The 12,721-nt window shown below is 36.6% G+C and overlaps 1 protein-coding gene across 6 annotated transcripts in view; it reads left to right on the top strand.

Moving 5' to 3' along the window:
• The window catches only part of ACACA (acetyl-CoA carboxylase alpha), a 2,143,878-nt gene that overhangs the window by 1,424,899 nt on the left and 706,258 nt on the right, over positions 1–12,721 (top strand). The window lies entirely within an intron of this gene.

The following is a 12,721-nucleotide window of genomic DNA, read 5'->3' as shown; positions in this document are numbered from 1 at the left end:
CACATGTGCTACAACAGAACTTCCATGCCAGTTTCACCACTACATTTTCAAATGATGCATTTCATATTAACAACATCTTGCAGAAAAACTGGAAACCCAAAAGACTTGGAAAAATTAAAAAGACAGAAACCTTTCTTTTTCTTTCCAGATAGTTAACCATACTGATCCTTTCACTTTTCCTTGTATCATCACATCATAGCCCCCAGTTTTTCTTATGGCACCATATAATTTCCCTGTAGTTACCTTTCCTTTTAATGTACATTACACTACACTCACGATAATGGCTTCCTGCCACTCCTACTACCAAATACCATCCCCTCGCCTACATACTATAGTCCTAGCCTTAGTTCTTGCTCTAAGAGGTTGAGAGGTATGACTACAGGTCAAGCAAAATGCAACTATGTCTGCCATTAAGGTTAGTCTTGATGATTGGATGGCTACACAAATTCACACCAGGGTTATCAGCTCTATTGCCCTACCCAACATCCTATCACACCATCCTAAATAAAAACTGCATCCCAAACAATAACACACATGGAGTATACACAAATATTAACCTTTTTAAGTATTTGCACATAACCTCATCAACACAGCACATAACCACTTCTTCAAGTTTAAATGCGTAAATCCAAAGTCCCTCATCCACAGACAAACAGATTCAAACACAAAATTACTTGGCCAAGACCCTCTTTAATCTTTTCAACAGCTCTCTTTTGTGGTAACAATCTGCCTAACCCCAGCTCCACTCATAAGGCTACCCCAATGCACAGCCCCTTGAACAATAGCATCTCACCACCTACCACTTACAGCCAGAAATCTACTAAACTAAAACTCATTAATATAAACTATCAGGGTATCTCACAAAATGGCAGACCTTTATGTAATTATAGCACATTATTCCCCAGATGTTATCATAGCTACAGAATCCTGGCTAAAACTTCAAATCTCAATGCTGAGAGTACATCAGTAAGGCATAGCATCATCAGAGCTGACCATAAAGGCAAAAAAAAAAAAAAAAATGGAGTAGCTATCCTATACCCAAGTAACCTTTAACCTCCCTCCGTACCAACATAGTGCACCTCAGTTCAGCAATGCTGAACATTCATTTCTTTTCTGAAACTTAACTCAAAAAAAGACTCTGTGCATATTTGGCATATATATTCTTCTTGGTTACAATGTCTTTACCACAGAGGACATATTGTCTTGGGTGTCTGTCAACATTCTACACAAAACCCTTATAATTGGTGACCTCAAGATTGATCAGTCATTAGTTGTGTCTAAGTCTTCCACCGTTATCATCAATATTTATACCTTTACCCAAATTATTCAAACCTCAACTAGGCCACTGTACTAAAATGGCTACTTACATCATACCCTGTAGTATCTTGTCTAACAGCACTCTACCAGGTACCTTGAGTGAACATCTCCATAGTATTGCTACCCGACTCTTATCTTATTCACCCAAACAACATTAATTTACCCTCTGTGCAATCTGTCAGATTTCAGTATTGAAATATTCACTTCCACACCAAAGCTCTAAAGCATTGTATTACATACTTACCATTACATTTGGATGAAGCCATTGAAGAATTAAGTTTTTTTCATTTTAAATACTTATCCCCCCCCCACACACACACACACACAAAAAGCATCTCATGAAACACATAAAGAAGCCTGGAAAATATGGTACATATTTAAAACTTAAGAAAGCTTCCACAATTTCAAGCAAATTGTAAATACTACCAAAACCAATATGAGACCATACTTAAAGATGGCTACACACTGATCAACAGCTTTACTTTGGCTTTCCCAGTGTTAAACTGAGAAACAACAGCCAGTGATTTTGTCAACTTGAGTTAAATTCTGTTTACTACCTATTAAGCACACTGCCTGGATACCTGAAAAGAAGAAACTGAGAACCTGAAAGAAAATCAACCTGAAAAGGTGACAAGAAGACACTACCTGGGAAGAAGAATCCTGCAGCTGTTCAGCAAAAAGCAGTTCTAGCTCCAGCTTTAGTACAAGAGATATCTTCCAGTAATTTAGAGAAGCCATAAGTCAAATGTACTCAGAGCTGATTAAAGTAAATGAAACACTGAAGTAGTATATTGACTCAGTTAACAAAAAGCTGGAAAAAAGTGTAAGAAGCTTTAAACAGCTTTTCAGAGGAACTGATAAAACTGCAAAAATTGGAGTTCAAAATGAAGAAAAGGCTGGCTGAGTATGAGACTGCTCAAAAAGAGCTGTTTAAAAAACTGGTAGAGTTAGAGGACAGAGCATGCAGAGAAGATCTGAGATTTTCTGCTGTATAAGAGAAACTGAAAGGAACACACTGTATTAATTTTATGAAATTAAATGAGTACTATATTGGTATTCCACAGTAGGATTTATTAATTGAAAGGGCACATTGCTTGCCTTGAGAAGGCAGGCAGCTGAGACCTTTGTTAGTAAAGATACAATCATGCCAACAGAAAGAGTTCATCCTGACAAAACTGTGGCAGAAGGGCAAAGTATTAAAAACTGGAGACTGTAGAGCATTTTTTCCAAAATGATTATTTGCTGTACATCAACAGAAGAGAAGCACATTTATCCCCCGCAATCAGAGAATGTCAAGAAACGGGAATGAGATTTCAATCTGCTGTATCCAGCTGTTTTGAAAATATTTTTTTACTGGAGGATCAGAGTCATTTTTGATGCAGAACAGACTAAGGGAGAAATACAAAAGTTTGATATGGTGATGGGATGTAAAAGGGCACTGATTATAGTAGATACGTAGAACCAAAATGCTTTGTTTTACTTCTGCATAGGTTTAATGCCCTTAGCTTAATCTTGTTACAAGATTTTTGTGAATTCAAGTGAGTTTTAAAAGAGAGACTGAAATGTAATAGTTTTCTTTAAGCAAATAAATGTTCAATGCCAGTTGAGAAATCTGGAGCTGAGGGTAGCTCTACATTTTGATCTTATGTTTCTATGTAGACAAGCCGACTACAGCTAAAGGCAATCAGTTAAGGGGTCTGAATATTGTTTACTGAGAGAAACATAAAATTAAAAAGTACACAGACAAGCAGTTCAATAAAAATTAAGGTTTGAAATAATTGGAAGTGAATAAGAAATAGCAGCTTTTCTGGTAACTAAATTCTTGCATTTACTAGAACTGTATATAATTTAGTCTAATTTAATGATAGCCAGTTCACCTTTTCTAAAGGCTAAAAGTTAATGTTTTCTTAAAACACACAACTTGTTTTTCACATCTGGAAGGGGAATAGACGGAAATATTGAAAGTGGAAATGCAGACTGTAATGTATGTCTTTGTATGGATAACCTTACTTTTAATTTGGGTTTTGTTTGTGTGTACAGCTGTCAGTGTGGTACAGTTGTTACTATCAGGAGGATTAAACTTCATAATTTGAAAATGTACATAGTTAGTTTTGTTTTGTTTTAAATTGATAGGTTATGAGGGTATTTTGGTGTATGTTTTTATGTTTGCAAATTTTCATTAAAACAGAAAGTCTTGTAAAATGTGGCGTAGGTTGAAATGGAGTCGACAAAAAATAAGTGCATAAAAGATCAACCTGCCAAACTTTAGTGGGTGCATGTAACACAAAAGCTGTTATATATAACAGGTGTGAGTAATAATTAAACATTATTTTGGAATGTGAATGACCTCAAAGGTATAGACAAAAAGGAAAACATATTGATTTATATTAAGAAATGCAGAATGCAAATAACAGTGCTGCAGGAGATACGCTTGGAAAGAAATGAGCATGTGAATTTGATAAAGCAAGAACTTCAGTAGGGATATTCAGCAGAGTATCAGGGGCAAAGGAAAAGTAGAGTATTTATACTAATTGTTAAAGGAGCTCCAGTTGTGATAAAAGTGGAAAAAAAACAGTAAGGGTAGATTTGTGGTAGTAAGAGGCTACTGGCAAGGGAGAGGGATTGCGATAACATGCATTTATATTCTTCCTAAACTTACTTTTATGGAGCTTAAGAAATTTTTTGAGAAATAATCAACAGGAAATATTATATGTGGGGTTTTGGACTTGATTTACAGCAGCGAGGATGTATCTGGAGGACCAAGAAGGGAAGATATAACAAGAGGGTAGATTTCTGAAGAAATTTATGAAAATATTAAGTATGGAAGATGAGGAACATGGAGAAAATTTACATATTATTCCTCAAGGTACAATAACTGGGCTATACTAGACAGAAATTATATTTCTCAGAAACGCGTGCATTTAACTGATAGCTTCGGCACACATCTGATAACTATTTCAGATCATGCACCAAATCAAGTAAGATAAAAATGCAGGGTAATGAAGTACAAATGAGATACTGGTGCTCCTCCGCCTACCTGTTAAAAAGAGTGGAATTTAAAGAATGGGTAGTGGAAATTATTCGAGAGTTATATGGGAAGATAGAAATTTCTTCAGAACTTATAGCTAGTGAGTGGGATAAAACAAATGTGGAGTAGTGGAGTTTAAAAATATGGTAGAAATAAAAGAAAATGTGGTATCTTGAAAAAGTTACAGGAATTGTTTGTAAGGGCCGACAAAGATTAACTTATAGGTGAATAAGGGGAACATAAGAGAACAAGAAGAGGTACAATTGCAGAGTGCTAAAGAAAAACTAAGGGAGTATCTGGATGATATGCATGAGTTTGACTGCTGTTGAACAATTGTTTTTTGATAACGCCAGACCCCAAAAAAACGTTTTGCACAATGACTTAGGGAATGGAAAGTCGAAAGGGTTGTTGCCTAACTTAGGGGGCCTATAATAAGAAAAATAGAGATCCTGTGGAGGTATTAGAGATATTTCGGAAATGTTATAAAAATTGTATAAAGCAGAAGAATGTGGAAATCTAGAAAAAGCAGAAATTAAAACATTTATGGAAGATTTAGTTATGCTAAGGTTAGAGGAAGATGAGGCTCAACAATTAACAGTTAAGACAGGAGGAGATGAGATAAAAATGATGACATATAATCAATCTGCAGGAAAATCTCTAGGAATAGATGGTATTCCTATGGAAGTTTGGAAGCTAAGAGGGAAGAAAGTGATAAAGATCTGGAAGGTTTTGTTTAACAGTATCTTAAAAGGACGGACAGCAAAAACATCCTGGAAGAAAGTTGTGGTGGGTGTAATACATAAAGATGGTAAAGATCCATCAGACCCAGCTTCATATAGGTCCATTTCAAGTTTATATCACAATTATAGAATGTCTGTCTATAATAGTTAAAAGTTTGGGAAACCTGTTGCCAAATTTGATAGATATTGATCAGTGTGGTTCTTGTGGAGGGAAGGCAAATATTTGACAACATTAATAGAACAATTATGATTCTAATGGAAGCAGATTGTAAGATACCACTGCTGTTGATGGATATTGTAAAGAAAGCATTTGGCAGAGTAAGCTAGGATTTTATGAGAAGGGCAAAGGAAGCATCTGCATTCCCTGATAAAATAGTAAGATTAATTACAAAAATATATGAGCGATCAGAGGAAAAAATTAGTTCTTCTCTATCTGAACAGAGGAACCGGGCAGGGTTGTCCTCTTTTCCATTTGTTATTTGCATTATATTTAAAGCCATTGGCAAAGAAAATAAGGGACTCAGAAATTATTAAAGGATGTAATTGGATGATTTACAGACTATATTTTCTTGTACCTGATAAAACCAGAAAAGGACATCTCACTGTCATAGAACATTCTGAGACAGATGCAAGTCTTTTCTGAACATACAATGAATGAAGAGAAAACAAAGGCTATAGCTGTAAACCGTGTACCCACACATGAAGTGGTCAGCAATACCCATACTTATGGGTACATGACAAAATTAACTATTTAAGAGTATGGGCTAGAAAGCATTCTGTTATGGCAGCTAAGGATATATGGGAAGACCCTAAACAAAAGATAGTACAACAAATTAGAAACTGGGAGCTGTTGTTTATCGATGTGAATACCAAGATATAAGCAGTGAAACTGTTTAGTCCATGTAGTTTTATATACAGGTCGGGCATATTTTTATCAACCAGAGGAGAAGTTATGGAAAGTAATTAATAGAGTTGAAGGGCTTTATCTGGGAGGGGAAAAGGGCAAGCGTGAAGTGGGATAAGCTGATCTTTCCAATAGAACAAAACGGTTTAGGATTTCCTGATATGAAAATATATTTTAGAGCTACACAGTTAAGGCTCATATACATAACACAAGCAGAAATATGTAATTCAAAGTGGAAAGGGATGATAAAACAGGTGAAAATTCAAGAAATAAGGAGAGAGTGGGATTTTAGATTCAGATCCTTAAGGAAAATAACAACAGCCATGAAGAATACTGGAGAGTTTCCTGCAGAAGGTATTCTAAGACCTAAGCCAACATGATAATGGAGAAAGGATGATTCTGCCAATTGGGATGACTGCAATTGGGATACAGAGAATAGGCAAGAGGGGGCTGGAATTTATTGGTGAAAATTGGCAAAGGAACCAAGGTGTATTGGGAGCAAATAACTAGAGAGAGAAAAAAGTTAATAGAGTGGGAAGAGGCCAATAAGACCTTTTTACTGCAGGCTACAGACTGCCTTCCCTATCAGGGAATGATGTCAGAGTATATGCAAACAGAAGGGATGAGGAGTACTCTGGTAGAGTTTTTAGTTGACTCTAGAACTGAAGTTACTTTTTAAAAGGGATAATTAGTAGGACATGTAAAGTATTGCCCAATAACTGTAGGAATCCATCAGAGGATGTTAAAAAAGATTGGGAAGAGAGATCAGATGAGCAATTTATCAAGAAAATATTGGGAAGACATATGCATATAGGGTTGCTGACTTTTCATTTCAGAAATTCTGGGCATGTGTGTGAAAGTAAAATATGTGTAATTTTGGTACCCCCCCCTCCCCATGCAACCATTCCAGTGTCCCATTACTTGGCTATTTCTCCCTTTCTCCCAAGTTGCCATAACAATGTTCAAAACTTTGTGTGCATACCATTTCCTGCTTTACTTCTACAATTATTACAGATATTTGGATTTAATTTAAAACTTTCATTTCAAATGTTATAGCACAAACACTGATAGACATTTGCTAAACAAAGCAACACAGTCTTACAATGAAAACAGACTTGGCATTAAAACTTCTTTGCCTTTGAAACTCACATTCACTGAAACAGCATTGAAACCCACATTCAAAAAAAATGTATCTGGCCAGTGCCAGATTGTTTACCTTTGGACTGTTTTCAAATCATGGACCCCTTGCACACATTTTAGGACCATGCAAAAGTTCTTTGATTTACCTTCCTGATTGCTGTATTTAAATTATAATAAATAACAAATACAGCAAAGTGAGTTTCTTGTAGTATTTCTCAAAATATTGCTATTTCCCTCTAAGAAGTTTGTTTAACTAACTTTTATATTGTAAGGGGCACTTAGGTGACACATATTTCTTTCCTCTGAAATAATAATTAGCATTAAAATTCCCATGCAATTTCCTCTTGAGATACATAGACTTCATCATTGCTGAATAAATTAAAAACTGTCATTTTCAAAACAAAAAAATGTGGGGATAAGCCCCCTGCAACCACCATGTGGGGGACTTGAGTTGACATACTCTGTAATTTATATACACCAAAAATGATGAAAGTGTGCACAGTCCGTATGTCTGCATTTAAGCTAGAGTGTACAATTTTGTGTGCAACACTATTTGTCATAACATCCCACAACAAACTGCAGCCAGTAACCCATTTTTTGGACCTAGCTTATATTTTTCCAATTAAAAAATGTATAATAACGTAAGAATAAAATAATTGTCTTTATCATGCATTTATTCTTGATTTTTACTTTGCTTCACTAAGACCATATCCTGATTTATTTTTATTTTTACCTGTGATTTGATTTTTTTCTTTGCAGCTAAAGCAAGCCTACTTCAATTTAAAAACGCAAGTAGCCAGTCAGTCCCAGAGAAATTATTGCCACTAAACAGATGCACAGTTTTTGGATGCGAGTTAGGCGATTAGTTTTAGCCTAATTTCTTTTGTATGTAAAACAGAGGTTTATGTACTTCCTTATGTGTTAGTACATCTCATATCAAATCAATAGGTTTGCTCCTGTACATCTTTGCATATTCTCCATTGTAGGTAAATAAACTCACATGTCCCTAGCCTGATGACACATCTACACTTTTTTTTTCTCTTTTGTCAAATTAATTTTGGTAACATACAACAATTTTCAAGCAGTATAATCAAAATGCATCACATTAGACAACATTGAAAGCTTAGTGGAACCTGGAGATGAACTGATGACTTAATCTCACACACACACACACACACACACACACACACACACACACACACACACACACACACCTACCTTTCACTTGTCTGTTCGTGGTCTGAACGTCTTCAGGAATTCAAATTCCACGCGGAAGATGAAGACATAAACAATTGATTGCACAGGTGCAGAAGATGAGGACACGTCACAAACGCATCTTCTCCGTGTGTGCGACTGGATGCAAAGGTTGTTCTTAAAGAGGACCACCCTTAAAAAAAATGACAACAGACAATTGTATTTATTTTTTTCCGGACCGTAAAAGGCAGTCTCTGTTTTCCAGACAATGTCCCTTAATTCTAGACAGTCCAGAAGAATTCCAGATAATTGGCAACCCTATAGGTATGACTCCCAAATATGTAACAAAGTCTGGAAGATTCAGGAATGTTGCTTGAAAGTGTTTGTATAGGTTCTTTTATACCCCAAGTAGACTCCAAACAAATTTTCCTCAGGTAGATGGTAAATGTTGGAGGTGTGATTGACAAGAAAGAGGTAACTTGAAACATGTTTTGGGAGTATAATGAGTTGGTAGACTTCAAAAATTCCCTACATAGTATTCAGTTATAAATATTGGGTGAGCAAACGGGTGTAACTAAGGAAATTATTTTTTGACCTGGGATAAAGGATCTGAATTACTTTTACCATAGTAAGGCTTTGCTACGTTTAATTCTGGTGGCTGCCAAAAAGCAATAACTAGAAAATGTAAATCCAAGTCTAAACTTATTGTATTTGAAGTTGTGAATATTATTACAGAGATAAAAACATGGAAGTGGGGTCTTTAGAAAAGGGTAGGAGCAGATTATATAGACAAAAATGGAAATTGTAGGAACATTACATGCAGAATAATGTTTTGGAGGAAGAGTGAGGTTTAAGGGAATGCAGGAATTGATCAATTTATGTAATGCTGGATTGATGATAATTATATAAATGTGAACATGTTGACATGGTTTGTTTTATTGTCTATAAATGTATGTTTGCTTATGTCTTCAGTGATAATTCAATAAAGGTGTTAAAACAATATAAAACTCAACAAAAATCACTACTACTAGTACAATCTACAGCAAACTGTCCAGAATAACCATAACAATGTTGGACAGCCATTTGCAACATACTAAAGTCAGGTCAACCACAAAAACCAAGTCTCTCTCCTGAGCACCCCCCTGAGCACCCCCCTGTAGACATAGGAAACAAATTCAGTACCTTCATCATCTAAACAGAAACCTCACTAATTAAACATAATCCATGCCATAAGTCATGGCATTCCTCAGTGATCCAACTTTCCTGCAATTCATTTCTCCCTCAAACCAGTCTCTACTGCTACAATAAAAAGTACCTCTGCAAGGTGAAAATGACTACTCTAGCCAGGATAGTCTGCCATCAGAATATCTGAATATAGCTACAGGTGATAAAACCTACGCACTATCAGTACTAATACATACATCTTTTCAAGAGTGTTATATTCCATCAGTCTGGAAAAAAGCATACAGAATACCCTTACATAAGGGAATTTCCTCTGCAGATTACTGAAACTACAGATCCATTGCTATACTACCCCTGTATCCAGAATTCTGGAGAAGCGTATATATATCTATCTACTCAACCAAACTGTCTTCTATCAAATAACCTATTTCACTCATCCCAACATGGCTTCTGACCCAATCATGGTACCACCATAGTCCTAATACATTTCAGTGGTACTACAAATAAATACAGAAAACAAAAGCAACCAAGTATCTTCCCTGTTTCTAGACTTATCCAGAAGATTTGACTCTTGTTAGTCAGTATAAATTACTGCATAAACTGTCCTCCTTTGCTGTCTCACACACCTGTCTTTCCTGGTTCCATAATTCCCTTACAGGCAAACACCAAGCAGTCAAATGACAAAATGAGTTTTCGTGGTCTCTACCAGTAGGTGTACCACATGGATCCATACTGTGTTCATGCTTGTTTAGTATCTTTATAAATGACCTTTTCACAGTTACCAAACATGGCACTCTCATTCAATATGCAGGTGACTCAATGCTCTTCTTTTCTGTACCAAATGTGAATGAATTTCATAAGCTGATACAAACTTTATTTTCATCTGTTTTAGCTGACTGGATAACTGCCCCCCCCCCCCGCAAAAAAAATGCTCCTATTCATTCCAAAGTCACACACCTTCACTAAAAGCTTCCTTTCCCTCATCTCCACAAATAAACCAAAGATAGACTTAGTCACAAACACTAAGCTCCTCAGCATCTTAATAGATGACAACATGAAATTCAACCTTCATATCCAAACAGTCTCACCAAAACAAGGCATGCTACATAGACAAAAGCCTTTTTTACATAATAGGACCAGAGAAACTGTAGCCAAAACCTACCTTCTCCCAACACTATGTGCTAATCCCGTCTTCACATATTTATATACCATTCAAAATCAAAACAATTTTGTAATAAAATAGCAAAATCTGTCTCAAACCTGTCCAACAGTGCTTATCATTGTAAAGTACTCATTCATTTACATCAGCTTGAACTGATACACCAGCTTAACTACTCCCAAGTAATAACTGCACACAGCTAATTGCGTAGCCCAGATAAATGCCCATTGCTGAAAGGTACACAGCTATAGTACCAACACAATAGAATGCTTCTCTCAAATGACAAAATGCAATCCCAGAATGGTACAGGGGATGCTCCCACCATGTGTCCAAAATTTGGAATACAATTCCCAGTCCATTTTGACAAATAAATAACTTTCACGGCTTTAAGCTGAATCTAAGCTAACACCTTACTCTGTGCTTGCTCTGTCAGTGTGTACCTCCAGACTATCCTTCCCTCACTCCCATGTCTCCATTTTCTTTCTGTCTACTTTCTTGACCTATTACGACTATTAACAACCACACTGTCCTTAGAAGTACTATCTATCTCTTTCACTTAGCATGTCACATCAATTAATTCATCCTCAGTCAAGAATGATATGCAAGAATATAAAGTTCATCTTTCTGTTGTGCTTTAGATAGTGACTACTTTACTCAATGTTATGCAGATATGCATAATGTTCCTAAAGTTTTTATTAAACTGCAAACTTTACACTGATGTGCTGTTATTGTTTACATTTCACAGTACTCGGATGCCTGTCTGGTGCCTTAGTATTTTGGTTCATAGTTGATTACTAAGCTAACAACTCCAGGGGTCCTTTTTTTAACCCTAGCCATACTTGCACGGTAAGAATCAAATCCTGTAGTTTGCATCTATGAGGTAAACACTTTAACCATTATGCCAAACCCCAACCCTAAAATTATGTAACTTTTTGTATGACCATAGTAGGACTCGAACCTACAATCTTCTAATCTAAATTCAGATGCGTTATCCATTAGGTCACATGGCCAACTTATGGCCTATTGGATAAGGTGTCTGACTTTGCATCAGAATGTATTCTCTCTCTGTTTATTACTGATTGTAATTTCTACTGTATGTGTAAATTGCATTGTTATTCTCATTGCATATGTACTTTTTGGAGCTTTCTCCCCAGGCCTCCATTGGAAATGTTTTTTCTTGTTCAAGTCAGGCTTTCTCAGTAAATAACATAAATAAATAAATACATATGGGTGAAGGGCCATCATTTGTAGCTGAAAGCAATTTGAGGTGTTTTCATCCTGCATTAGGAGACCCCATGAATTCTGTGCAGTCTTCTAAATTTAATTTATTTATATGTCAGCACAGTGGCATAGAGGGATGAAGCCCTGATTCTGACCCAGTTGACCCAAGTTAAGTTAACGGTGTTGGCTTTAGTTGGGTGTGCTTGATGGCTGAGAAGGCATGTTTACTTCAGAGCCTTGGCAGGCACATCTTCATAATGCAGTGCCTCATTGTCTACCCAGCCTACAGAAGTGGTATCAGCACATAGAAGGAGAGGACCGTGGAAAAGCTTGGTGCAAGCAGAGGGTGAATGGCAATCACCTGTCACACTCCAAGACACTGCTTTTCACTTCCCCTTCCCACCCTGCAGGGTAACCCCATCTGGGGGGGGACAGTATGGGGCCAATGTTGCTTTATACTTCCCTCCCCAGAACACAGGACTAGTACTGAGGTTGGGAGGTAGAGCATTAGGAGAGATGCCTGCAGCTGATAGTCAAAACTGCAGCCCCAGGATGCAAAAGAGAGAGCAGGAGAGACTTAGCTTATTCATGAATCCCTGTGTGACCTAGCCCAGACAGCATCCTGCTGAAATGATTCTTTACATTCCTTGTAAGCTCTTCCATTTCAGGTTTCCACCTTATGTTAACAGACTAATGTTGAAAACCTAAATTCTCTTTCCAAGATAAAATAACTGGTGATAAGTTACTTAATCTCCATCTGACCATCCAGTGCATTACTCACTATTAAAATCCCATTTGCTGGTGTTGCCAGTAGCAGTGTTCTCCCTACCTATGCT

This window comes from Protopterus annectens, chromosome 13.part0 (genome assembly GCF_019279795.1).
Source record: "Protopterus annectens isolate FY-2018-M chromosome 13.part0, PAN1.0, whole genome shotgun sequence".
Classification (NCBI taxonomy): domain Eukaryota; kingdom Metazoa; phylum Chordata; order Ceratodontiformes; family Protopteridae; genus Protopterus; species Protopterus annectens.
The sequence above is the reverse complement of the archived record's forward strand: the minus strand, read 5'-3'. Positions and strand labels throughout refer to the sequence as shown.